Source organism: Ictalurus furcatus, chromosome 18, assembly GCF_023375685.1.
Source record: "Ictalurus furcatus strain D&B chromosome 18, Billie_1.0, whole genome shotgun sequence".
Taxonomy (NCBI): domain Eukaryota; kingdom Metazoa; phylum Chordata; class Actinopteri; order Siluriformes; family Ictaluridae; genus Ictalurus; species Ictalurus furcatus.
This window is the reverse complement of record NC_071272.1, coordinates 2,196,951-2,224,578: the sequence shown is the minus strand read 5'-3', so window position 1 is coordinate 2,224,578 and position 27,628 is coordinate 2,196,951. Positions and strand designations below refer to the sequence as shown.

The following is a 27,628-nucleotide window of genomic DNA, read 5'->3' as shown; positions in this document are numbered from 1 at the left end:
AACCAGTATGGAGGACCACAGTAAAGAAATAAATTACTATGATAAATAGAACATCTTGAAAATGACCTGATCCTTTGATCAATTTGTCATACAGAGAAATTATACGTATATAACGCAGATTCACAAAGGCTTCAGGAAAAGGAAGAAGCTACTGAATGTGGCATAACCAAACTGAATAAAATATTCCTGACTTAAATAAGAATGATATTTTTTTGCCAAATAAATAACTAACAATTTTTTAATTATAATACTTACATTTGTTGAGTAATATCTAATAAAAGTTTACCAGTTATTTGTTTATTTTTCCCCGATATGCAGTACCACTACAGCCCACTGTGGGGCTCCAAAATCTTTGTTGCTGATTGCTGTACACTATTATAAGGCAAAAAATGAAGGGGGGGGCAAACGAATATGCAGAACACCATAAATAAAAATTTAATTATTTTAATACATGTTCTCTTTGTGTGTGTGTGTGTGTGTGTGTGTGTGGATCAGATTTTCACACAAGTCCTAAAAGTAGACAAAGAGAACACAATTAAACGAATGAGACAAAAACATTATACATGCCCATTTATTTATTAAAGAAAATGATCTAATATTACATATCTGTGAGTAGCAAAAGAAATTAGAGTCAGACGCTTTCGATCCATGGAATGACCGTCAGTTATGAGTGAGCGCCCTGTTGTATTTAAAGAACATCGATCTATCGGAGTCTGATCTCCACAGCGCTTGTTGTTTCCTGCATAATCCTCACAAATGTTTGTGGAAGTGTATCATGGCATGAACAGTGTAGATTTTGAGGACTAGAGAGTTGTTGATGCTCATCAGGCTGGAAAAGGTTACAAAACCATCCCTAAAGAATTTGGACTCCACTACTCTACAGTCAGACGGATCATTATTAGTCAAGATCATTATTACTTTCCCCAGGAGGGGTCGACCAACAGAGATCACTCGGAGAGCAAGACCACATATAGTCCACAAGGTCACAAAGGAACCCAGGGTTGAACTTCTAAGCAACTAACGGCCTCTCTCACATTGACTAATGTTAATGTTCACGAGTTCATCATCAGGAGAACACTGAACAACGATGGTGTGTATGGCAGGGTTGCAAGGAGAAAGCCACTGCTCTCGAAAAAGAACACTGTTGCCTGTCTAAAGTTTATTAACAATCACATGGACAAGCCAGAAGTCTATTGGAAAACTGTTTTGTCGGTGGATGAGACCAAAATATCATTTTTGGTTTAAATAAGAAGCGTTATGTTTGGAGAAAGGAAAACACTGCGGTCCAGCATAACAACCGTATCCCATCTGTGAAACATGGTGGTGGTAGTGTCATGGTTTGAGGCTGTTTTACTGCATCTGGGCCAGGACGGCTTGCCATTACTGATGGAGCAATGTTGTGGAAAGACCTGAAACAAGCAGTTCATGTGAGGAAACCCACCAACATCCAAGAGTTGAAGCTGTTCTGTACGGAGGAACGGGCTAAAATTCCTAAAAAGCCGACGTGCAGGACCGATCAAAGGTTACCTGGAACGTTAAGTTTGCACTTAAGGCTGCACAAGAGGGTCACACCAGATACTGAACGCAAAGGTTGACGTACTTTTCGTAATATTTTCCTCAATAAGTAAATGGCCAAGTATAATATTATCTGTCTCTTTTGTTTAATTGTGTTCTCTTTGTCTGCTCTTAGGACTTGTGTCCTAAGCATCTGATGGTGTTTTAGGTCATATTTATGAAGAAATGTCGGAAATTCTAAAGGGTTCACAAACTTTAAAGCGCCACCGTATATATAAATGCAGGAAACGAAACAGAAATAAATGCAAAAATAAATAAATCAATCAATCAATTGGGAACAATTCAATTAAGAAAGCATAAACATGTTTTTTTTGTTGTTGTTGTTGTTTTTTTTTAAAAGAGTATTTTTTAACAAAAATTTCTTACTATTATTACTTTGTTTATTAAGTCGTTTACTATCTTTGTTGTAAATTTGGTCCTCCATGCATGCATGCATGCGTGCACGCACACACACACACACACACACACACACACACACACACACACACAGAAACACAAGTCAAGTGTCATTGTTATATTCATCTTATATTCTTTTATTCTTACAGACTTTATCTAAGGAATAAAATGTATAAGATTTTACTCCCATTGAAACGACTTAAATGTGTGATCATTAATAATTAATGATCAGATCACTACGATCAGTCTTGAAATAGAACTACATGGAGTAACACATACTTAAAACTTGAAGAGGAAAAAAAATCGAATCATGCTTGAATTGCAAAATAAATGCCAATACCTTCCAACTGTCATGAAAAACATCCCTGTGGTACTTCCTGCGGCCGGTCGGGGTCCGTTTGTGTTTTGTCAGCATTAACATTTTTTTCCTCATGCTATCGCACTGCTAATGTGCCTGAATTATTGATTTGCAGGTGGTTTGTTGTTGTTGTTGTTGTTGTTTTTTGTTGTAAATACTGCAATTACACCCGCTACAATAAAAGATCCGAGCCACTTGTACGAAAACAAATCAGCGCTCATTAACAATTAGCATTATTTGCCAAAAGGAAGATGCTGTGAATTCGGCGAACAATGCGAACAGAGGGTAGATTTGTTTGTGTTTACGTTATTTCATAAGCGTTAGAATGAAAACTGCTATGATTTGAATAAATAGGAAAGCAAATTGTGTAAAATGTAAGTGTGAGAATCTGTTTGGAAAATGTGTAAAAAAAAAAAAAAAAAAAAAAAAAAAGGATTGTGATGGTTTGAAGATGGTAAATGGATTGACCCCAAACTGGCTAAATGTGGATTTTGAATACAGCCTAGCACGATGGGTAGGAGGTGATGCTTGTGAAGGTGAACACCCTGCAGTTTTGACTGAAAAGGTGCCATGTATCTTTTGAAAGATACCATGTATGCACAGAATTTTTGTATGCAGTGTGTGTGTGTGTGTGTGTGTGTGTGCGCGCGTGTCTCAGGTGTCCGATTGTCCATCTGTGTGGTGAAAGAAAGCAAGCTAGAGCTGAGTGTTGTTTAATTCAGGTAAGAACAAGTGTGTGTGTGTGTGTGTGTGTGTGTGTGTGTGACGCCACATGTATTCTCCGTCATCTGTCCATTCTCCATAGGAAAGAAACTCTGTGTGGGTTCAGTATGAATAAAGAAATATTTGTTTAACAACAGAAAGCTACTGTTTTGTTGTTGTTGTTTGTTTGTTTTTGTTTGTTTGTTTTTCATCCTTCAAATGACTGTGAATTCAGAATATTACATCTATGACCTACGTAGTTTCACCATCATGGAGGGATTAACGCTTTTTTTATTTTACGCTGTAAAGTTTTGGGGGAGGAAATTTCTTAAGAACTTGTCTAAATAAGCATCTTTGTTGACGTTTAAAAAAAAATAGATCACGTCTGAAACTAGGACACGACAAACGTGTCATACGGCCGGATTTGTATGAAATTAGAAGAGATGATTTTATTCATGACTAATTAGCCTGTACTTATAAAGTAAATAAGCTGAAGTTTCTTCTTGTTTCTTCGGGTGTGTATATATACGCCACACACCACCAAGTGCAACAGAAAACATGTTATTGACTTTTATTTATTTATTTATTCATTCGTTCGTTCGTTCGTTCATCTTCAGGAACCGCTTTATCTTTGTCTGGCAGGAAAACACTCTGGATAGGATGCCAGTCTATGCCATGGCATCACGCTCGCACATATTCACACGCTTGTTCGAACCTTTTAGCGTAACCAATCTGCCTAGTGGCATGTTTTTGTACAGGTGGGAGGGAACCCACATGGACACGTGTAGAATATGGGACTATGTCAAATATTGAGATGGTTACAATCAACAGTTCGCGACGACGATGATGTATTGGAAATTGTGAATATGCGTAGTCTTAGTTTAGTTAGATATCTTCATTTTTTTTGATGGGAATCTTCTCAAAACATTTAGGAAGCTATTTTAGTAGCACAACTAACCTCTAGTATTAGGCTTGTTTATTTTCCTGCGTCCTGGAGGCTGGTGCAGATCAAACGCGAAAGATGGCATATTATACACGCTAAATGGCTCATTCGAGTGCCCGTAGTGTTTGTTAGCAATAAAAGAAAATGTGCAGATTTTTTTTTTAATTAGATTTTTCCTTTTTTTTTTTTTTTTTTGAGGTTTTTTGTTTGTTTGTTTGTTTGTTTGTTTGTGACGTGAAGAAATATTGTCATTCTCCAGTAAGGCAAAAGGGTTTGGTGAATGAACTGGAGGCTCATGGGTCACAAAAGGTAGCATTATAAACATATGGCTAAATATTACAAACTTAAATAGCATAGAGGAAATATAAATACAGTCAGGTCCTAAAGTATTTGGACAGCGACACGATCTTGATCATTTCGCCTCTGTACACCGTCACAGTGGATCTGAAATGAAGCAGTCGAGATGTTTTTGAATTGTAGACGTTCAGATTTAATTCAAGGGGTTAACCGTTTAGGAATTACAGCCAGTTCCTCCATTTTCTCTGGCCAACTCAATAATTGGACAAACTAACATAATCATAAATGTTAATGCTCGGATGCAGATTCTTCGCAGTCAATGACTGGCTGAAATCTGGAACCCAAGGGTTGCTTTGCCAGGCGTTTACGGCAGCTTCCATCAGTTGTCGCTTGTTTGTGGTTCTTTCTGCCTTCAGTTTTGTCTTCAGTAAGTGAAAAGCATACTTAAATGTCCAAAGACCTCAACCCAGTTAAGAACATTTCATTTCTTTGATTCAGGAAGGTCAGTGTGAATGGTTTTTCCACGCCGTACACATATACCTCGTTCACATGAGCACGCCTCACACACAGTTCTAATGGTTGTTGTCTTTTTAACCACTCACTCGCGATTGATAGTGCTATCATTATTTCTTTCAGCCAATTAAAAACCTACTTACTTATATTAGAAAAGACCTGAACCATGCTGTCCTGCTGCTGGGATGACTGCGCTAACTCAATTAAATATGGCTCTTTCACTCTCTTCTTCTACCCCCTCCCTCCCTTTCCTCTCTCACCTCCTTTTCTCTTTTACTCTCTCTCTCTCTCTCTCTCTCTGCCAGATGAAAGGTCTCTCAGACACCCACTCCATTCGCATACCATTCAGTCCAGCACACACAAGACGCCTGTGTACTGCTGAGAGTGAGACAGAGAGAGATAGAGAGAGAGAGAGAGCGCTGTCAAGGAGTGTGAAACAGAAAGGTCACAGCTCAATGTGCAACAGTGGTTTTCAGAAAACGACAGATGGGAGAAGAGAGAGAGAGAGAGAGAGAGAGAGAGAGAGAGAGAGAGAGAGAGAACAGCATAACACCCAGACAGACAGATAGAGGCATAAAGTGAGATGGTGTGAGAGACTGACAAAAAGAGAGCAAAAGCAGAGTCATGTGAGGCTCATGAGAGTCTGAAGAAAGGCCTAAATACTTCACACACACACACACACACACACACACACAAAGAAAGAGCACTGCTTTGGACATGTTTTGGAATTTACTTCCTCTGTAGCTTGGATACAAGTACATGCTTCACTTTCATCCATTTTATCACTGATCTACACGAAGAGTCTCTTCTCTTTCTTTCTTTCTTGTTGCTCTTTTTCAATTCAATCGGTGGCATTCCGGCAGCTAATATAGATACATTTTGTTTAAAAAAAAAACAAAAAAAACCACCGTTTTGACCTTTTCATTCGTTCTCCTTTTCTCCTTCTTTGACTCTCTCCTATTCATTTGATTTGTGGAATGCACGCTCCCATGATCTCAGTGGAAATGTGACTCAGAATAAAGAGCGAGAAGAAAGAAAGAAAGAAAGAAAGAAAGAAAGAACAAAAACCTGTGAGAAAGTATGCTGCACTGCATCAGTGTGCAGTGCGGTACAAGCAAACAAACTGCGGATAAACAGATTAAATTCTTGGAGATGCTGAAAAAGAGAGAGGAGAGAGAAGGAGAGAGAAAGAGAGAGTCAGACAGACAGACAGACCGACAGAGAGAGCGAGTATTATCAAGGAGCAGGATCTGTTTTGAACCCCTGTTTCAAAATTCAATTTGTCATAATTTGGTAAACATAAGAATGCTTCAGAGTGAGCGAAGGAGACAGAGAGAGAAAGTCTCATATGTGTGAGAGAGAGAGAGAGAGAGAAAGAGAGAGAGGGAGAGATTGAACATGTGTGCACCACACACACACACACACTCGGCGGGTCGCATGCTTTGAATTACTGTACATTTGTACCAAGTGCCAACTGCTATAGACCAGACCCACCAAGAGTCTCTCTCTCTTTCTCTTTCTCTCTCTCTCTCTCTCTCTCTCTCTCTCTCTCTGTCACACACACATTCCATTGTAAGTATAAAGTCACACACATGCACAAGTAATTATGTACGCATAGCGATCCAGCAGTCTCCGTCTCTCTCTGTCTCTCTCCTTATTTGTTCTCTGTCTATGTCTGTCTTCTTAGTTCATTACATTGGCACCTAGGAAACTCTCTCTCTCTCTCTCTCTCTCTCTCTCTCTCTCTCTCTCTCTCTCGATCGCTCCCTCCCCCCTCCCTCCCTCCGTCTCACTCTCTCTCTCTCTCTTGCTCTCAAAGTATGTATCTGTTTCAACTATCTATTAACTTTTAATAGTTATTTGGCTAGAAATATGATTTGAATTCAACTTTTTTTTCGAATGAACCATGGAATATAATATCTGCAAGGAAACTTGCTCTAATGTTTCAAATTTGTTTTATCCAGAAATATTTTTTGGATGCTGATAGCTTGGCTTATGTTCTCTTAGAAAAGCTTAAAGGTAAAACCCAGAAAGGTTCTTAGTTTGTCTTTCTGGGGAAAACCTTTCAATGGTGCTATGGAGAAGCCTACACCAACGACAGAGAGGATTCCAGTGAGAACCGCTGTAGGAAACAAACCCTCGGTCGATCACATTTTCGTATTTTTCTACTTCTTTTATTTTTTGCCACCTTTTTGTCTGTTTGGTCATTTGCATATTCCCACCCACCAGCTAGCCTACTACACTACTACAGACGATAAAGGATACCGTCATCCTCCGAGACATCTGAAGCCAGTAATAGTGATGGAAAGATCGGATCATTTCACTGACTTGGATCTTTGAATCTCGTTCGGCAAAATGAACGAATCTTTAATCGAGTCGTTTTGTTCATTTGAGCGGAATTAAATGAATATGTTTTTCAAAATTTTCATTTTCGCCAAATTCCCCCAACACGTCTACTTGCGCAAACTTCGATCACATTCCGAATAGGGAACGATTATGAGGATAAATTATCCATCCATTTTCTGTACCGCGATCCTACACAGGGTCACGGGGAGCCTGGCGCCTATCCCATGGGACTTGGGGCACGAGGCGGGGGACACCCTGGATGGGGTGCCTATCCCATCATGGGGCACAATCAAACACGCATTCACTCAATTTGGAAATGCCGGTCAGCCTACAACGCATGTTGTTGAATTGGGGAGGAAACCGGAGTACCCGGAGGAAACCCTCAGTGCACGGGAAGAACATGCAAACTCCACGCACACAGGGCGGAGGCGGGAATTAAACCCCCAACTCTGGAGGTGCAAGGCGAACATACTAACCACTAAGCCACCGTGCCCCCCAGGACAAATTATGAGAAACAGAAATGATTAATTCACCACTCAACTGGGTCTTCTGGTCCGAGTCGTTCATTCTCTTGTCACGTGACGCTCTGTACAGGAAACAAAAATGAGTCCCTAATCCAGTCAGAGTATTATGTTCATGTGTCACGTGACCTCTACTCGGCTCAGCATCTACAGTCAATTATACTAATGTAATTGTATAATTATAAATGTAATTCCTAAATGTAGTAAATGTCATTCCTAAATAAATGTATTTATTTAGGAATTATCATAAAATTATCAAAAGACGTGCAATAAACATTTTCCCTTTTTTTTTTCCCGTCCAGCTTGTTTGTAAGGAAGGTTGGGAATTATGAGCTTATTTCTGTATCCAATACAGAATATATGCAGCTGTCACGTCACGAGACAAATGACCGAAAAGACTCGGACACGAGTAGGGACTCGGGAGGTGAACTGATCGTTTCTGTTTCCTGTACGGAGCCTATGCGGTTTTCACATGAATGAATCACTCTCTGAGACGACTCTTTTTTTTTTCCCCGAGTCATATAAAAGATTCGTTCAAAATGAACAAATCGTTCATGAATGACCCATCACTAGAGAGTAACCAAGGAAAGCACTATCTGCCCTCTTCCTCATACACAAGCTCATGAACACCCATGATTTGCTAGTGTTGCTCTGATTGACAGGAGAGGGTGTACCTCCATCCGTCCAACCGAAAGAAAGAAGCAAATTAAGCTCTCTCGGACTCCCAGCCGTGGATTGCTGTGGCATTGTCAGGATTTGAGCTCTCATACCCAATAGGGTGAATGCTTTTATATATATATATATATATATATATATATATATATATATATATATATATATATATTTTCACTGAACCCTTGAACCCAGGAAATGGGGGCAGGGTCATCCTGGAAGAGACCACGCCCACTGGAATAGACATTTTTCATAATAGAATAAAGGTGATCAATGAGAAGAACTCAAACTAACTGTGCTGGCAAAATGCCTTTCACGGCATAACAAAGAAAATTAGTTGTATGTGTAATTAATAAGACATGATAATAATACATGCTTCAAGCACACACACACACACACACACACACACATACACACACTACAAAACTGTAACACTGTAGTGAATACACTGTAACATTATAACACAAGGATGTTTTCTTAATCACCCTGTCTATAAAATTCCTTCCCCCAATTCCACGATGCTTTGTGTGGGAAGATGGGTGTGTGTGTGTGTGTGTGTGTGTGTGTGTGTGTGTGTGTGTGTTTGTGTGTGTGTGGTGTCTGGTGACTGATCAGCCCACATATCTAAGTGTGTTTGTTAGCAAGGCTCCGGCCAGGATCCATGCTGTGTCACACAAAATCACACACACACACACATACACACACACACACACACACACACATACCTCTTAAACCTTTTACTACAGTTTCCTGCTCTCCACTCATTCTCTCCACTCCCTTGTTATTATCTCCTGCTGTCGTTTCTTTCGCCCACACAAGCATGTCAGCTTCTAATGTAGCTAATCTTTTGGCATTGTGTGTGTGTGTGTGTGTGTGTGTGTGTGAGTGAGTAACTTGAGAGACGCTGGACACAGTGACCCATGTTCAGCAGTTCTCTATAAAGACCTCAGGCCTCAGTCTTACAGCCTGCAGGAGGATGGACACACACATGCGCGCACACACACACACACACACACACACACACACACACAGACTGAATAGGGGTCAAGGCCAGTGAAAGAGATATTGCAATGCTGTTGAGTCTGCTCCCTACTGATAGGAGCTAATGTGTGGGTCTCACATGCATAAACACACACACACACACACACACACATTTTATGTCTGAAAATGTTCCAGACTAGATGAAGCCAATTCTACAATCACCTGCGAATTGTATAAGACCATGCTTCTGCGTTAACGAAACATTATTACTTTATCACGTCGTACGAAATGCACAGGGTTGTGTTTTTCGATCCCGCTCCGCGGTAATTCTGATCAATCCCGCCTAATCTCACAGCTGTCCTTCAAAAAACGAAATACAATTTAAATACAGATCCTTGCGCTGTGGCACAGTGAATGCTCTAGTAACCAGCGCTGTGCAAAAAGCAGGCGTTGAAAACAAAATCCCACTCTGCTAGTTTAGAGTCAGATTGACTCAGAAGCTGACTCATTTATTTAGTTATTTTTTTTGGATGCGACTGACGAGCTGGCCATTCACCTCCCTGGTCATCAGCCTGGAAAATCCACCCACAAGCTACTGTAGACATCCTCCATGCAAGGATGCTTAACGAACTATAAGGAATCCAGTGATGGACACGAGCTTCCATGCTGCGCGCTCTCACGTATTTATTTTTGTTATTAATAGTACAGCTGGAAATGTCGTTTGTATCCTGTGTGTGGCTGTTTAACGCCGTAAAAATACCGGCACCCTCGATCAGTTTTTGCTTTAACTATGGGAAAGATGACACGGCTCTCAAGGATCAAAAGTCGAAGCGGCAGCATGGCTTTCGTAGGACCAATTTGTTCCTCCACGCTTGTGCAGTACTGCACTGTAAAACCGGATAAGTTCGTTGAACTCAAAAAATTCGAGGAAACTAATTACCTCAGAATTTTTTACGTTGATAAATCGATCTCTTTAAGCCGAATATACTTAAATATAACAAGTTTGAGTGAAATTTCCGTTATATTTAAGTGCATTTGGCTTAAAGAGATTGCTTTATGAACTTCTAAAAAATTCTGAGGTCATTAGTTTAATTTATTACTGTTTGCTGCCCTTTATAGTATTTTTTTTTTTAATGCAGAAACATTTAATTTCATTATTTATTTTTTTTAAAGCAACTTTGATCTACAAGTGCCTAAGACTTTTGCACAGTACTGTATGTCTGTGATGTAGATGGCAAAGTTCACGATTAAAAGCCTATCGCGTTTGTATTAAAGCCCGATGTGTGCTTGCGTTTGTCCTTGTATGTATGTCGATCGCCGTTTCAAGTCAGGCCGCGGTAGATTTTTCCTGCTTTGATCATTAGATGAACGTCTAGTGGTTCTTCGAATAGGTGGCCGCATAACACAATGACATTTTGAAATGCCCAGGAAACTAAAAAATGGCGTTCAAAAGCCTAGCATCTGCGCCTGTAACGTCATAGGAAAATTCGATGCAGATCATACGCAGATAGGAAACACGTCCCTGTCCTTTTGCCATCCAAACTCCACCCTTCTTACCACGACATTGTTTACACTGTGCTAGTAGCTGCAGCATACAATGCTATTTAAAAAGGCAAAAAGCCACGTTGGAGAAATCCGACTCGGACTGGTTCGGACGCACAAGATGAGACGTCTGTCCGCCAACATCGAGTGACCGTTGACATGACTGAATCCGAATGCCGCGTTGTATCGATCTGTACTGTAGGTAATCCGGATTTGTTGAAGTAGACACGAGTGGGATTGGGCCATCTCAGTCTTGTTTGGTCATATCAATTTGCCATTTCATTGACAAATCAGTCCAAGCTAATTCCTCGTGGAAAACCCTTCTCACGGTCAAATCTACTATATATATTTCTGAAAACTATGCTACAGGTTTCTCATTAGCATTTCTTTCAACCAGATCTTAAGTTGTAGCATTGTAAAATGTATTAACTTCCAAAAAAATCAATCTCCTTATGGGAAAAACAACAACAACAACAACAACAACAACAACGATAAACATTAATGCGAAGTGTTAAAGGATTAGTATGATGAGTATGATTTGTAAGGTTTGCATTTCTTATTAAAGCTGTACAGGGGCTTTGGGTGCATTCATCTACTTTTTACATAGAAATTTATTCATTTGAAAATGTATCCTTATAAGTAACATAACTGGGAGTGGAAGTAACGAACTATGTGTACTTTTGTTTAAACTGCTTGAATAAATGATTCACTGTAACGGTACTTTTTGAGTGCAATTAAATCATAGTATTTTTTTACTTTTATTCAACCTAAATATGTTTTTTTGGGTTGTTTTTTTTTTTTCCCCGACCTAAATATGTTTCATTTTGATCACATAGTAAAACTATTAAAAATGCATTTAACCCCAGAAGTCTGTACGCCAATTAAAATGACCGTATGACGCAATTTTAAATACTTTCATTCCGTTACCCGCTGAACGTCTACACTTCGGGCGCGGAATCCTTAAACATCTGGAGCAATGTCTGAGACAGTGGAGACAGATAAGCATCCCTGACCCAATTTATGAGGTATCTTCAGTTTTGAAATGATTCAAAGGAAACAGTATGCAGTATAACCATTAGCAAATCTTGCGAGCCAAAAACAACATCCAACCGGTGGGAACATGTACAGGTAAGCCATGAGCTATACTTTAAGACATTTCAGGTGGTTAAACTTCCATCCATCCATCCATCTTCTACCGCTTACTCCTTTTCAGGGTCACGGGGAAACCTGGTGCCTATCCCAGGGAGCATCGGGCACAAGGCGGGGTACACCCTGGACAGGGTGCCAATCCATCGCAGGGCACACTCACATACACACTCACACACCCATTCATACACTACGGACACTTTGGACACGCCAATCAGCCTACCATGCATGTCTTTGGACTGGCGGAGGAAACCGGAGTACCCGGAGGAAACCCCCGCAGCACGGGGAGAACATTCAAACTCCGCACACACAGAGTCACGGGAATCGAACCCGCAACCCTGGCGGTGTGAGGCGAACGTGCTAGTGGTTAAACTTATAAACGAAAAAATGTCTTAAAAATGTCCGTAAACTCGACTCGAAGATGACTTTTTTAACTCAAAAAGTTACGTTTGACAATTGTTTTTTTCTAGTCGAGACGACGGATTACTTTGAGTTTTAATTTGGGGAAATTTATAAACTTCAGTTCAATATCCAAAACCCGTCATGACAAGTGGAGTTAAAGAGAAGAAGTAAGTTCGCATAACTTAATGGGGCTATCATGTTTTACACTGTCTGAGTGTGCTAGACTCTCTAGCCAGATTTTCTGATGTTTTAAAACTCTGTATTAAACTTAAGATGCCACTTTAATGTTCAGTAGTACATCCTGTAGGTAAAGCTCAGGATAATGTTTAAGGGGCATTCTTTGCTAGATAGCAAAGTTCGATTTAAAGTGAGTTAGCCTGCTAGCTTTATATTTGTTATATGCTGTTAATTGAGATGGTGTTCAGTCACATGGTTGGTTAACATAATAATTCAAAAAATGCCTTTCTAAGATACGGAACATTTTCAAATTCCAGACAAGTAAAAAAAAAAAAGTCATTTGTAAATTATTATGTTAACTAACCATGTGACTGAACACCATCTCAATTAACAGCATATAAGAAATATTTTTCTTGATCAATACTTTAACTTTAACTCAACTGAATGATTACTACAGTCGAAGGACTTTGTGCACTCAAGTCAGTGTGCATAACAAAAACCTGTCGGTGAAATAATGTATTCATGGAACTTTTTTTCTTTGACCCTGATGTATTCTTCCAGCTCATTTCAACTGGAGTGTGTTTTCGTATCTACCTGTACTTGTGCGCATTTTGCTTGACGCGTAAGACACCTTCAGTGAAAATGGCAGCGGGATAAAACCTGGCTGAGGTGTAAAAGTTGTCATACGGATAAAGTGAAAATGTAACAACGTGCGATGGAAAGAAATGAAGCGTGTACTCCTGTGTCCCCGTGACTGTGTGCGCTTGGCGGACGCTCATCTGATGATGTCAGCGTTTGCTCCTCTGTAGAAGACTGAACACAATGTAGTGGATGGAAACGCATGACCTTTCGCATTACTTTACCACGGCGTTTTTAAAAAGTCGCAAGACGTCTGGAAGGAAACATGCACGCGGTGAGAGAAAGCCAGAGTTTAGGGACGATTATTAAATGAAATGTTGATGTTGACGTGCTCAGTTTGAGAATAACAGCTGAACAAACGACGTGACACAGGAAAAAACATGTATGAATCACCGGCAGCAGCTCAGGAATAACAATCCACTCGCTCTCGGAAAATGGCTTCCTCTTTTGGCCATGGCTTCTTCACTTTTCTGGACAGCCACCTGCTTTCACTAATAACAAACACACTCTGTTTCTTAGAAGGAAAAAGCAAAATGAAAAACGAATCCCTTAAAGAAGGGTCAACCGGGTGTTAATTTTTGTTTGACTCAAATAATTTGTTTTTTTAATATGTCCCCTAGTGCAACCGGCTCAATTTTATGAACGAACGATTCACTAACCCCGTAACAATACTCTGTGAACGCACTGCAAAGTGTGTATGCTTTTAATAATGAGTTTGAACATTGAAAATGCTGGGAATTTCGTTCCTGATTATGGACCATCTTTATTAAAAAAATAAAAATAAATAAAAAATACAATCAAAGTCAATCACGTAACTTAATTTCTGGATGATTGACTCCTGTTTTGTCTACAATCCCTTCACTTTTTAAAAAAAAAAAAAAAATCATTTTAGTTTGTCCTGTAGGATCTTATTTGGTTCTTGAAGGATTCCAATAAGAAACTTGTACAGGATTCTACATAGAATTTCGATCCTATTTTGGAACCGTTCCTTTACGAGTCCTACAGGAATTGTCTTATAGGACAAGACATAAATTTCCTGAAGGACCACTTCTACAGGATTTTTTAAAAAATGGGATCCATTTGGGTTGGTATTCAGGTCTGTATGGGAATTCAATGTGATATTTTTAAGAATCCTAAAGGTGCACTTTTCCACTGCAAGGTCTGTAATTCTCAGCATAGTATACGTAAGCTTTGAATAAAAGAAATGAACGGTTTAAAACTTTGTGATCCATGAATCCATAATATGAATATAAACACATTATGATTAAAATAAATAAATAAATAAATCGGCTTTGGGTACCAGTTTAGGTGAAGTTCAAATTAAAAACAGCTTCAAGATGCTAAAAACCTTGATGTTAAGAATTTGCACTTCATGTAGTCTTGTGTACTGTACTGCTGTATTGTTATGTGTTGCACCGTGGTGCTGTGGAAACGTCATGTCATTCCAATTTATACAAGCTACTGTATATAGAGGTATAACACTTTTTTCAGTTGTCGTTGTTAGGGGCCAAGTACCAACGGTGTGCTGGTACCTATTCTATTCATTAGTTAGTGGCCAAGCACTGAAGGTGCGTAGGCACCTATTGTATCCATTAGTTTTCCTATTATTATTATTATCATTATTATTATTATTATTATTATCATTATTATTATTATTATTATTATTATTATTATACAGCTTCTTCTTCCGCTCTCGAGTCTATGGCAGCCCATAGAATCGCTTGTGGGAAAGTTATGAAATTTGGCACACAGATAGAGAACAGTCTAAACTGTTAATACAGTGAATTTGGAGTCTCTGTCTCAATCCCTCTAGCGCCACCAACTGTCCAAATTTGCACTCATGTTTATGCTAATATCTTTTGAACTGTAAGTGCTAGAAACAAAATTCTTTTTTTTCTTCGGACTTTTTCCATCAGATCATCTTCAGACAGTGATGGGAAAAAGTTATCAAAAGCTTTTTGATAGACCTAGCTATTCTCGTGTAGCGCATCAACAAATACGACAGAGAGCATGCCAAAATGGACGTGAGGCTGTATCCCCACAAGTGAAACTTGGTACCTGTCATCACAAGCATGTCCTGAGGGTTCCTGCACAGTAGAACAATGGATAACTTTGCTTATAACTTCTGAACAGTTTGACCAAAAATCACCAGACTTGTCCCATTAGATTCGCTACGGCATACCGCTCTCTCTCTCTCTCTCTCTCTCTATATATATATATATATCTATATATATATATATATATAGAGAGAGAGAGAGAGAGAGAGAGAGAGATAGTAATTTCTTGATGTGTCTGTCCTTTTTAATCCCCATTTTTAATAGGGATAACTTTTTTACTGCGCTTACAGTGGTACTGAAAGGAATAAAAACAAGTAGGCAAGCTGTATTTTTATCTGAAATGATGATTTACTAGATCTTTAGCGCAGTGTGAGTGGCAATTAGTGATGTGTAATCTGGCTCAGCTCACCACACTCATGAGAGCTTATTCTTTTGTCTCTCTTGTTTATTCCCCCAAAATCAGCCAGAGATCGTGGCCTTTGCCAATCAATTGCTTAGTGAAACCTCTAAACATGTGATTATCTAAACAGCATTATACCTTGTGTTGTGCTTGTTATGAAATCATTTAAATAAATGTGAAAACAGCAAGGTGTTACATATTTGTGTTGCTAATATGCCTCTCACACAGAGAAGAGACTCAAACGAGTCTTATTCTCATTGGAACTGGCTGTAAAATGTTATGTCAAAGATGTTGATAAGGGTATTTTTTGTTGTTATTGTTTTTCTGTTTGTGATTAATGGGATTAACTAATCTTGAATATAGAATGTAAATGAATTTCCTTCGAAAGCATCAGATAATCTATTGTCTCGTCCTTAACTTTTTTTTTTTATATTTCTTCAAAAATGTGAGTTGGCTCATAATGTTTGCCTAAATGACCTAGATAAATTGTTTTATTAATCCCAAAAGCAACCCGATACAGGCCGTGACACGAGTGGAGGCTCAACCCTAGATGCTGATGTTGCAGAGTGGACACACTACCCACTACACCATCGAGCCACTGATTCAAAGAGTCAGTTTGTTTACATCATTAGTGGGAATGCGGCAGGTTGTTGCTTCATAGGCCACAAAACCATGCACACTTTCTCTCTCTCTCATATACACACACACACACACATACACATATCGGTCTTACTATCTTTATAAGGGCCTTCCATTGACATAATTATTAGCCTTTTGTTAATGCATGGGGGCATTTGGTCCCCACCAAGATCTAAAAACATGCCTACACACATATATATATATATACACACACACACACACACACACACACACACACACATCAAACACACGGGCTTCTATAGGAAAACTATTTTAGCCCAGCTTCGAACTCCACTTCTTTTTTTGTCTCTCTCAAACACTTGAGGAACAATGAAGTGCAGGCGTCACTAGATAAATCACTGACGCTCAGGAAGTCCTAGCTTCCGTTTATTTCCACTCCTTCTTCCTTAAACCCCCTCCTCTTTCCAAGTCTAGTCCTCCATCCCTCCACCCCTCCCTCGTTCCCTCCCTCTGTCACCGCTATCTTTTTCCCCATCTGTTCACAGAGGAAATGCAGATTGATGGGTTTTTGTCCGATGATATTGCTCCAGACTAAAATTAGCAACTTAATCAGCAGCCGGAAAAGGAGTAACTTCGCTGATCACGTGTGTCTTATGTAATATGATGATAAGCACGTTTTCTAAGTTTTCCTCACGTGCTTTTCATGTTTTTTTTTTCTTTCTGTTATCCCAAGCTCATGATTTTGGTAAGTAAATTTTGTTGGAAAAAATCACTAAGAGGACTAGATTTTTCACCCATTCTGATTTTTGATGTGAACATTAACATTAACTGCATTATGCTTCTGCCACATGATCGACTGATTGGATCATTACATGAATGAGTCGTGGTGCACATGTTCCTATTAATGTGGCTGTCGAATATATGGATGTATGTAATGTAAAAATTACTTTATGTATTTATTTTATTTATTTTTTTCAAGTGATGACAGCAAGTACGTCTGAAAATTTATGGTTATTATTAATTCATTCTTCCTCAATAACCACTTTTTCCTGCTCAGGGTCGGGATGGATCCGAAGCCTGTCCCCGGAACTCTGGGCACAAAGCGGATACGCACCTTTTATGGGATGCTAGTCCATTACAGGTCCATACTTGTAAACGCAATGACTAGACAGGTGTGTATGTGTATTGGGCAATCATGGGCAAAAGTGAACTTGTACTAGTACGTGAAAGTGTGTAGGTGAGCGAGTGATTCATTCCTTGACACTTTACAAAACAGGAAAAGACCAACCTTGTGCTTGCCAAAGCATGAGTAAATACACACACACACACACACACACACACACACACCTAAATGTTTCCATTCACATGTCTACACATGATAAATATGATTTTCTCTTTTGAGAAACGATTTAAAAAGCCCTAACATGCAATAATATATGTATATAGACGTGAGGCTAGATTTAGAATGAGGGATGGAAATTTTATGATCATTTGTCATCGTGTGAAAACTGGAAAAAAGGAAAATCCTAATGTCACTCTTAATACCTGATTGACCCCAAAACAATAAAATAATAACATGGTATCTGGACTGTATTATGTCTTGATGTGTCTGTTCCTAGACTTCAGAGAGCGTATCCAGGTTTGTATTCAGAAAGCAAATTAAAAGGTTGATAAATGTCAGTTTAGATAACCCTTTTCCACCAACATCCAACTATCACGTCTCCTCTTCCCCGTAAAAAAAAAAAAAAAGAACAATGAATCTTCTTGTGTCTATTAATTCTTCATAAACCTATTCGTGTGAAACATCAGGGACAAGAGGATGATGTAATCACCAGCTGAGCTAAAGAAGAAGAATCAAAAAGAAGAGCTGTAAACACTTAAACACTGGCCATTCAATGTTTTACATTGTAGTTAATGTAAGTTTGCTAATGTAAGTTTTGGGTTTTTTTTTTTTTTTTACACTGTTAAGTACCTCTTAACTATCCAAAGATCTCTTGAAGAATCCTTAATAGATTAAGGGTTGTTGTTTTTTTCTATGAGCGCACTGACATTTGACTAAGATGAACATAAAGAGGGAGAAATCTGACCGTGGATAAGTTTACACTATTCCAAAAGGGTTCCTCTGAGGTTCTTGGAGTAGGTGAACCCCTATCTGAAAAGGAAATCCTCTGTTGAAGGGTTCTCTTCATGTGTCCTTATGCGATTTGTTTACACACGCGTCAGTACACATCTAAGCAAATGGCTGTGTTAAAATGTTACATGAAGGGTTACTCCACAAATAGCTGGCCGAGCTGGTTAGGTGAGTGTTTCGTGCTACGAAGCTAAACCAGCAAGAGAGGAAAGATACAGGAGAATTTGATTGTGATGTCATTTTTATCCCAACTGAGAAATTCATTCGAAAAGATGGCAGAGAATTGATTCAGGGTTTGTTTCTGACCAAGGTGACCACAAACAAGACGTACTCTCTTGGCAGTCTTATGATGCCCAGACACATGGCCTAATTGAATCTTAAGTACATGTATAAAAGAGATCATGGTTCTCAGGATCTTCATTTTGAGGATATTTTTGGACCTGGCTTGCTCTAACATGCCAGATTCCAAGTGATTATCAAACCCAACAGTCAGGTGTAGGCTGAGTCAGGAGGGAAAACCCAACATGGTCTTCATGATAGCAGGACTGATCTGATCTGCCATTTTAGCTATGAGACCTTCCAAAGTCATATATATATATATATATATATATATATATATATATATATATATATATATATATATATATATATATATTGCACAAGTATACAACTGGAAAACAAGAAAATTAAATACTACTCTTAATTTAGATTGGTAAAAGAAAGGTGGTGAATAACTACCAATTTTGTAAATAATTCTGTGGGTATCTTTAATGATCTTTTATGTACTTTATTTCACTTCAAAATGAGCGGAAAATATCATTCTAATATGTTTACATGATGCATGATGTTGCAATACAGCAAAAAAGAGAAATAAACAACAGGAGCGGGTGTGAATACTTTCTGGAGGCACTGTACATATTGTTAACATTTTCATGTGTGGTATGAAATATAGATTAGTAGCATTATAAAATCACCTCTACACAAATTTTTTTTAGCATTATTAGCATACTCTATTGTTCTTACCATGCGCTTGAATGGATAAACGGCAAATAGTCAAGTTACTTAGGTCATTTTCACACTTGCGTTTTTTTTTTTCTGTTGTTGTTGTTGTTTTTTCCAGAGTTGGGGTCTCAGAGGTTTGGTGGACATGACCCCTGGACCTGTTTAAAATGGTGGGTTCCTTTCAACTCAACTGTGTTTCGGCCTGTATCAGGTATGGAAGCTATCCATAAGATAGGGTGACCATACGTCCTCTTTTTCCCAGACATGTCCTCTTTATCGGACCTTAAAAAAACATCTGATTGGTATTTCTAAAATTTGAGAAAATGCCAGGGATTTGGCTTTAGTTTCATTATAATGTGCTTATGGTCTTATTACACGGTCATTCAACTGTGTAAATAACTGCAGAAGGTACACTCGTGACATCTGTTATTTTATTTTATTCCACGGACATTCAAAAGAATGTAGGAAAAATGTCAAACTTGGGTAGAGTGAAACCAATTTTATATATATAAAAATATACGGTGTCTTCTTTTTGGAAAACCAGAATATGGTCACCCTGCATAACATGATTACTGTAGTTCAACTTGTTACATTACTTTCGGTTTGTACTTTCACCATGCCACGGAAAGGGATATTATGTTTGTTGACATACTGCCAAACCACACTGGAGCACTGTAGTTAGCTTATCTTTGTGGTGTGAGTTCTAGTACTGAGAGAAAAAATACCTGTCTTTTGCCAGCCTAATGCATGGCTGAAAATCTTTGTGTATGGGTATTCCTGCAAATAAAAAGAGCGGCGTTCATTCTTTTAAACAGCAAACGGGTGAAACTAGTGTCACTAAATAAACTAAATTCTTTTCTTCACATTCCCCAGCATGTCAGGAAGTTGGGGTCAGAGCACAGGGTCAGCCATGATACAGCGCCCCCTGGAGCAGAGAGGGTTAAGGGCCTTGCTCAAGGGTCCAACGGTGGCAGCTTGGCAGTGCTGGGGCTTGAAGCCCCAACCTTCCGATCAGTAACCCAGAGCCTTAACCGCCAAGCCACCACTGCCCCAGTATTCAGTATTAATACATTGCAATTGCTTATTTGTGGACCTTATAGTAAAGTCCAATAATTGTAAGCACTGTCACTGTCATCTGTTTTCATTTCTCTTATGCTGCTATTTATGTCAGCTCTAGATATCCCTGTGTAAGTTGTTATTATAAAAATGATGAAGCTGATGTGATAAAAAGTTAATCAACACCTTCTCACTAATCAAGAATTCAATTCAATTCAAGCTATATTGACTTATTTAACTTAAAGATGTCATTCATATTTTTACATTTGAATAGCATTTTTTTTTCTTTCTCGTTTTTGGCAGCAACAGTAGGTCAAATTTTTTTTGACATATGATGTCAAAATTCTGACACATTATCTCAAAATTCTAACTTCTGAGACAATAGGTCAAGAGTTTGAGATAAGTCAAACTTTTTATATACCGCTGCTGCCAAAAATAAAGAAACAAAAATGTTATCTGTGGAAGTTTTTGTGAACTGACACCATCGCATGTAACCCCTCAAATGTCTTTAGGATTTTAATAAAACTCTGATTGTGCCTCGTCTACTCTCCACCCAGAAGCTGCATTAGAATCTACATTAATTATTTTCATAGAAATAAATGTAGTGAAGTGGCATCAGGCCCTGACTCGGCCTCCATTACTCCACTATTTCTAACTATTCATTGACAGAGAAATGACAAAACCGGTGTGATTTATATGACTGTTCTCACAATGGCCTTGGCCCGGAGAAAAAAAAAACGAAGGATCTCCCTTCCAGAGGAAAAAAACAAAAATGAAGACAAGGAAAGAATGAAGAAAATATGGAAGGAATCTCCTCCCAGGTCAAACCACAATGGTGGGAAAAGTTTGACTTGCTCCAAAAGAGAGAGATTTGTCTAAAAAGTTAGCGTTCTTCCTTTTCTTCTTTATCCGAGTCTAATTGCTTTACTCTGTTGGAAATAAACAAAGCTGCTTTTGTATAATGTGAACGCTTCAAAATAACCTTAGGGATGTGGTGTGTGTGTGTGTGTGTGTGTGCGTGTGTGTGCGTGTGCGTGTGCATGCTGGCTAATAAGAAGCAGCTCAGTGTGAAATGTAACAGCTGGATGCACATAAAACTTCAAAGCTAGGCTTAATCAGAGATGTTACCATTTCTGGAGCGAAACATAAAAATTTGCTCTTCCTGATGAAAATCCGCTGTGTGCGGAGGTGGAAAGTACTTAATTACTTTGTTACTCTGATTAAGTATAATTTTAGGTGATTTGTACAAAAATACTATAGTTAAGTTAGACCTTTGGTGACATGCTACTTGAGTAAATTTAGAAGCTCCTATTTACTTTTCTACTTGAGTTAAAGTACAAAAGAACATGCTTTTGACTGCACTTAAGATGAAATGTACTGAAATGTAAATAAAATGAGTTATTTTATTTTGATGATCAGTTTTGATGAAAGACTTTTCTGACTGCAGACCAAATCCAAGATGGTACTTTTCAACCGCATGCGGTGCGAATATCTCCTTCCACTACCTTTGCTAGTGCCACGCCTCTCGAGGGGAGTGTCTGTCTCTGATGTAGGACCTGTCAATCATTATACTGTGACCCTATCATTAATTTGTTTTTCTCATGTCAAGTTGCCTTTCACGTGTAGGCCTCAGTTCAGTGTTCCTTTTCAAGTCACATTAAGATAAATACCAGGAAGGGTCATTCCATGTTTTACAAATGTCATAACAGTGTCATAAACAGAGCTGTGGCGTTGTTTCTCCTAACAACTGAACCCAACTGAACACTGTACTTCCATATTTAGATAAAATCTATTCACATATACCAACTGTACACCTGTACCAACATGATAGATCAGGCTGGTTCTTCAAATCTGTCCCACAAGGTCTACTGTCCTGCAGAGTTTACCTCCAATCTCAAACTCAAAATTTTTACAGTAGAATGCTATTATAGAGGACTTATTTCTATCAAAATTTCAGCTTTGTATCTGGTCCCCCACCAGGGATATTTAACACGAATATGAGGACTTTTTTTTTTTTTTTTTTTTTAAACATTGCACATTCTCACGCCCATAAAACAAGAGAAGTTTTAAACCTGAAATGTTCTGCATGCATACATACCTAGGTACTCCTTAAAAATTTAAGACTGAGACTTGAACCCTTCCCAGTATAAATTGACCCTAAATGTGGAAATGTGAGCAACCTTTAGCATTACATTTGGACTTAAATTCTAAATCTAAGGAACAAGAATGCGCAAAATGTTTATATATGCCCACATACCTTGTAACATGTTCCAAGGAGCTAGGCCCATCTTGAGCCGAGATATTAAGGTTTACGTAAACAGCTGTATAACCAAAATTTGTTGTGTGCCATGACACAAAGATGGCCGTCGTAATTAAACAAACTATTCCAATTATTGATCCATTGAGATGGAATGACCCAGAAATAAAAGCTGAAATTCTAAACTCTCTTCTCATAATCGTCTTTCGATCTCAAACCCAAATGGTAGTAGAATTTTAGACCCTTCTCTTGGTAGATCTATGTATAGTCACATTTTTTTAATCAAATTTTGATCTCTTTTGGTGGGAACATAATTTTAGGGATTCGTCTGTTTGTGAATGATTTGTTTTGGGGGTTTTTGGGGGGTGAATATAAATGATCATATAGACATAGTATTATTATTATGATATTCTGTGTGTATGTTGTGTTTTAATCCTAACAGTGAGTTTCCATATCCTACAATAAATTAAGCAGCCAAACAGCTCTTCTTTTATTTTAAAGTTATTTGAGACCTTTTCATATATATACGTGTTTAAAAACCTTCCATCTTTAAAATATTCAAGTTTGAGCATTTTTTAACAAATGTGTTTCTATTTTAATCCTACATTTGATCTGTCATCTGGCTTAACCTTAGATGAACCAAACACAGCTGCTTCCAGCCCTGTTTTCACTCCTGAGCATTACTCTGAGATTGTTTTCACACACTGATGGCAAAATAGCCATTTGGTTGAATTTGGTTAAAGCACTGAAGAACTCGGCCTATTTGGGAACTTTATTAAAAGCCTCCTGGGTGAACAGCCATCATGAAGCTGGTTGAGAACATCATAATAGTGTGCAAAATACTGGAGAACATAAAACACATCATAGTTGTTTTTTTTTTTTATTGTTGTTGTTGTCGTTTTTACACTTTTCTTGATCACTGCATAATGTCTTGACCAGTACACAATTATCAAGAAAATACTTTTGTAGCATTCTAACAACAATGTCAAGTACAAATACAAACACCACAACAGTAGCTAGAATTATTGCCATTTCGGAGCATTCTTATAGTACTACACTTGGTAGCCTAGTGATCTTGTACTGTATATTACCCATAATGCACTGAAAGCATGTCAGTTTTTACACTTAGAAATGGCTTCAAGCAACAAGTATGTAATTAAATCTTGTTTAAAGTTAGTTACATTATCTGATATACAGTACTGTTTAAAAGTCTTAGGCATCCTATTTTTTTAATTATTATTATTTTTTTTAGTACAAACGTATAGTTATAAATTTTTAATTGATGACTTCAACATTTTCGAGTCAGAACAAAAACATTTTAGATTTCTCAACATTATTTTTCCAGTCCAAAATGAAATGTTACAGAAGAATGTTTGTATGTCAGTAAAGAAAGCAGCATTTTATGTAAGAGGCCACTTTTCAGAAAAGAAAAAAAAAAGGAAAAAAAAAAACATAATGAAGGTCATTGGGTTTTGCTGTAAAAAAAAAAAAATGAAACAAGTGCGACAGTCAAGGTCTCTAGAAGAACTGTATCTGGTTCTGCAAGATGCTCAGTAAAACCTACAGCTCATTTCCTTATGAAACTGCACACATTGTACCTACGACTACTATTTTTTTTAAGCAAAAGGTTGTCGCACCAAATATTTACTTTGTCTCATTTATTACCGTTTACTGCTTTTTATAGTATTTTATATATATATAAAAAAATATACAAACATTTAATTCCATTATTTTTGATGGCATGGTTCTCTTCAGCATTGGCACTCTGTCCAGGGTGTACCCCGCCTTGTGCCCCATGCTCCCTGGGATAGGCTCCAGGTTTCCCCGTGACCCTGAAATGGATAAGCGGTATAGAAGATGGATGGATGGTTCTCTACAGCATGTGCCTAAGACTTTTCCACAGTACTGTATATCCAGAGCTCATATGCTTGTAATTAGCTGATATTCTAGCAGGCTTTAACTAGCTATCAAATAAAGTGCAATGTTATGTTTGGTTTTATTTGCCACCTATTTTGGTACACTGTCCCAAACAATACGTAATGGAAGTCTTATTCACAACAGTTACTTGTCAAAAACAACTAGGTCATGTGAGCATTTATGATTCAGCCAGTAAGGTGTGAGCGGGCAGGTCAAACTGGTTAAGCATTTACCCAGATTATTTCATTATAGGACATAAGCTGACTTTCTTTTGTTTTTATCATTGTGTGTCGTCAGAGGCAGCTGTAAAATACGTCACCTCGCTCAGGTGCGAACACAGCTTTCTCATGATATTAATGCTTCCTTGTTCTCGAAGCATCCAAACCCAAGCCTTTATTCCCCACATATGCATTTCAATGACCACGGTCTTTGAGCATCATATCTGACTGCACTCTCTTGCGTACATGGCAGTAAATACCACCCCACTTTTGGCATGTCCTATGAGATCCCGGTCTTGATGCCCCTCCTGTTCGTATCTGTATTCGTATTCATTTAGAACACATTATGTCTTCATTCTGAATAATATGTTCATAAATTCGTATGTATATGCTATGTTTATGTGTTTATTTGGATGTTTTAATTCCTGTTCTGTTTCTCTATTAGCCACTCCTACCTATTTTAAAAGACTAGTTGGTATAGGTTTTGGGTAAAATTCAAGGAAGATTATGTAAGCAGGACAAAGAGAGAAACTGTTATCTTACCATCGGACTCTTAGGCTTGAAAATTGTGTTTTAAGACATGTAAGCTTTCACAAGTGAAACTGGAGCTTTACTTATCAGGTGTTTAAGAACATAGGCTTCAGGAATTAAAATGATTTTTTTCGTCTGTTTTTGTGTATTTTGTGTGTGTTTGAATGAAGCTGCATTTGTTTATGGATTTCTAGCCTCGCTCGTGCCTTAATGAGTAAGAACTTCATCTCCTGCATTATAGAGTAGATACAAGGAAAGGCCATCTTGGACCTTGTCTCTAAAGAGGTGCTGATGCATTTTCAGCATCCTTAGTAACTGCCTGGTCAGGGACCAGTGCTTTAAATAGGGCTACGATTTGGTTATATTTTGAGTAACAGAGCCAACTAAATTCATTCCAAAATATTGTGGGCGGGTACAGATAAAAATAATAACTAAATTTAAAATAAAAAAAAAAACAGTCCCGTGCATATTTCTTGAGAAGTGTTACACCCGGCTGTTCCAGAATTTCCAGTTCAGTTTAGTTTTTTTCTATTTCGCGCATGTACAGTAGGCCTACACGCCGTCACAGATAAGCAAAAGAATCAACAAATTTGATTTCACAACATTTAGCTTTGTTACATCAGAGCTTAGGCAGGAAGGGTGGATTCAGACATTAGTGCAACTCCAGTCCTGTGGACAAAACTATATGATTGCCATTCCTGAGCTGCTCCCTTCAAGATTTGCACAAAATAAGGAAACATAGAAGACAGATGTCTTATGCTGCTTTCTGAATGAGACAGACTTCTATCAAGAGCAAATGATGATCCCGCCCACAAACCTCCTCCCACAATCACTGCATGTGTTCTATGATAATAAAAAATCATTCAGAAAGAGGTTGAAGCATAGTTGTTTACTAAGGAAAGAAATGCTATGTCAATTTAAAAACTCGCTTTGTTATTGAGAGAAAGGCCCAGAGGTCTTAATGAGATTCATGTTGATTCAATTATAGTAATAAGTATAATAACTAGAGTAACGTTTGCTAAAGTAATTACAGTGACCTCAGACCACTGCAGAGCTTGACCAAACAGAACAATTTTATCTTGGAAAAATAATAATAAAAAAATTAAAAAAAGTAAAAAGAAGCACAGAGGGAAAACGTAAAGGAACAGCTTTACCTTTGACTGTTACAAAGCGGTGACATTCCAAAAATGCTAACTAAGCACGTCGTTAAAGAAAACTTCATCATATCAACAATTAAGCGTATTTTTAATCCATTTATTTGGAGCGCCTAGCGTAGAGAATTAGCTGTCACTGTAGAAACATTAATGTAAGCTATTAGAACAAGCATATGAATATAAGTCTGTGATATTCCTTGCAGTCTGATCTAAGCTGAACTAATCAGATTTGAGAATTCAACATCTTAACATCCTGGCTTGGGGGCACGGTGGATCAGTGATTAGCACGTTCGCCTCCGGGGGTCGAGGGTTTGATTCTCATCTCGGCCCTGTGTGTGCGGAGTTTGCGTGTTCTCTCCGTGCTGCGGGGGGTTTCCTCCGGGTACTCCGGTTTCCTCCCCCAGTTCAAAGACATGGTAGGCTGATTGGCGTGTCCAAAGTGTCCGTAGTGAATGAATAGGTGTGTGAGTGTGTATGCGAGTGTGCCCTGCGATGGACTGGCACCCTGTCCAGGGTGTACCCCGCCTTGTGCCCGATGCTCCCTGGGATAGGCTCCAGGTTTCCCCGTGACCCTGAAAACGATTAAGTGGTATAGAAGATGGATGGATGGATGGATGGATGGTTCTTGTGTGATTTCTTCATGATGATCTCTCAAGCGATAACTATAATTCCTGTTAATTTTGTTTACTAGATTCTCTGAGATTCTTGTAGACATCTTGTAAACAATTTGCCACAAAACACTGTTTGCCAGACAAGTGTTTTAACTTCTGTAGGATGTCATACATATATTAATACAAAAAACAACAACAAAAAAAAACACTACGAGTCTTAATGCACTATTCTTAATCTTTCTTCAATAGTTATTTGAATGACTATTAATACTACAGAATCATGTTTTATAAGATACAATACATTTACTTTACGTACAGTACTATTTATTGCGGTACTATTCAGCTTATTGGACAAACACCAACTGTGTAAATAACAACAACAACAAACAAGAAAAACCAGGCGCTTATAAAATGGCGGCCCCGCCCCTAGGCCTGAGAAATCCCTGCACGCGCTCAGTGCCGCTCAATGATTGGCCGAGAACCC

General features: G+C 38.4%; 1 long non-coding RNA gene across 1 annotated transcript; it reads left to right on the top strand.

Moving 5' to 3' along the window:
* Positions 1 to 16,785: 16,785 nt before the first annotated feature.
* On the top strand, positions 16,786 to 20,998 carry LOC128622864 (uncharacterized). The gene is made up of 3 exons (XR_008388454.1): positions 16,786 to 17,439; positions 19,519 to 19,570; positions 20,274 to 20,998. It is a non-coding gene; the product is annotated as an uncharacterized LOC128622864 (long non-coding RNA).
* The last annotated feature ends 6,630 nt before the right edge of the window (positions 20,999 to 27,628 follow it).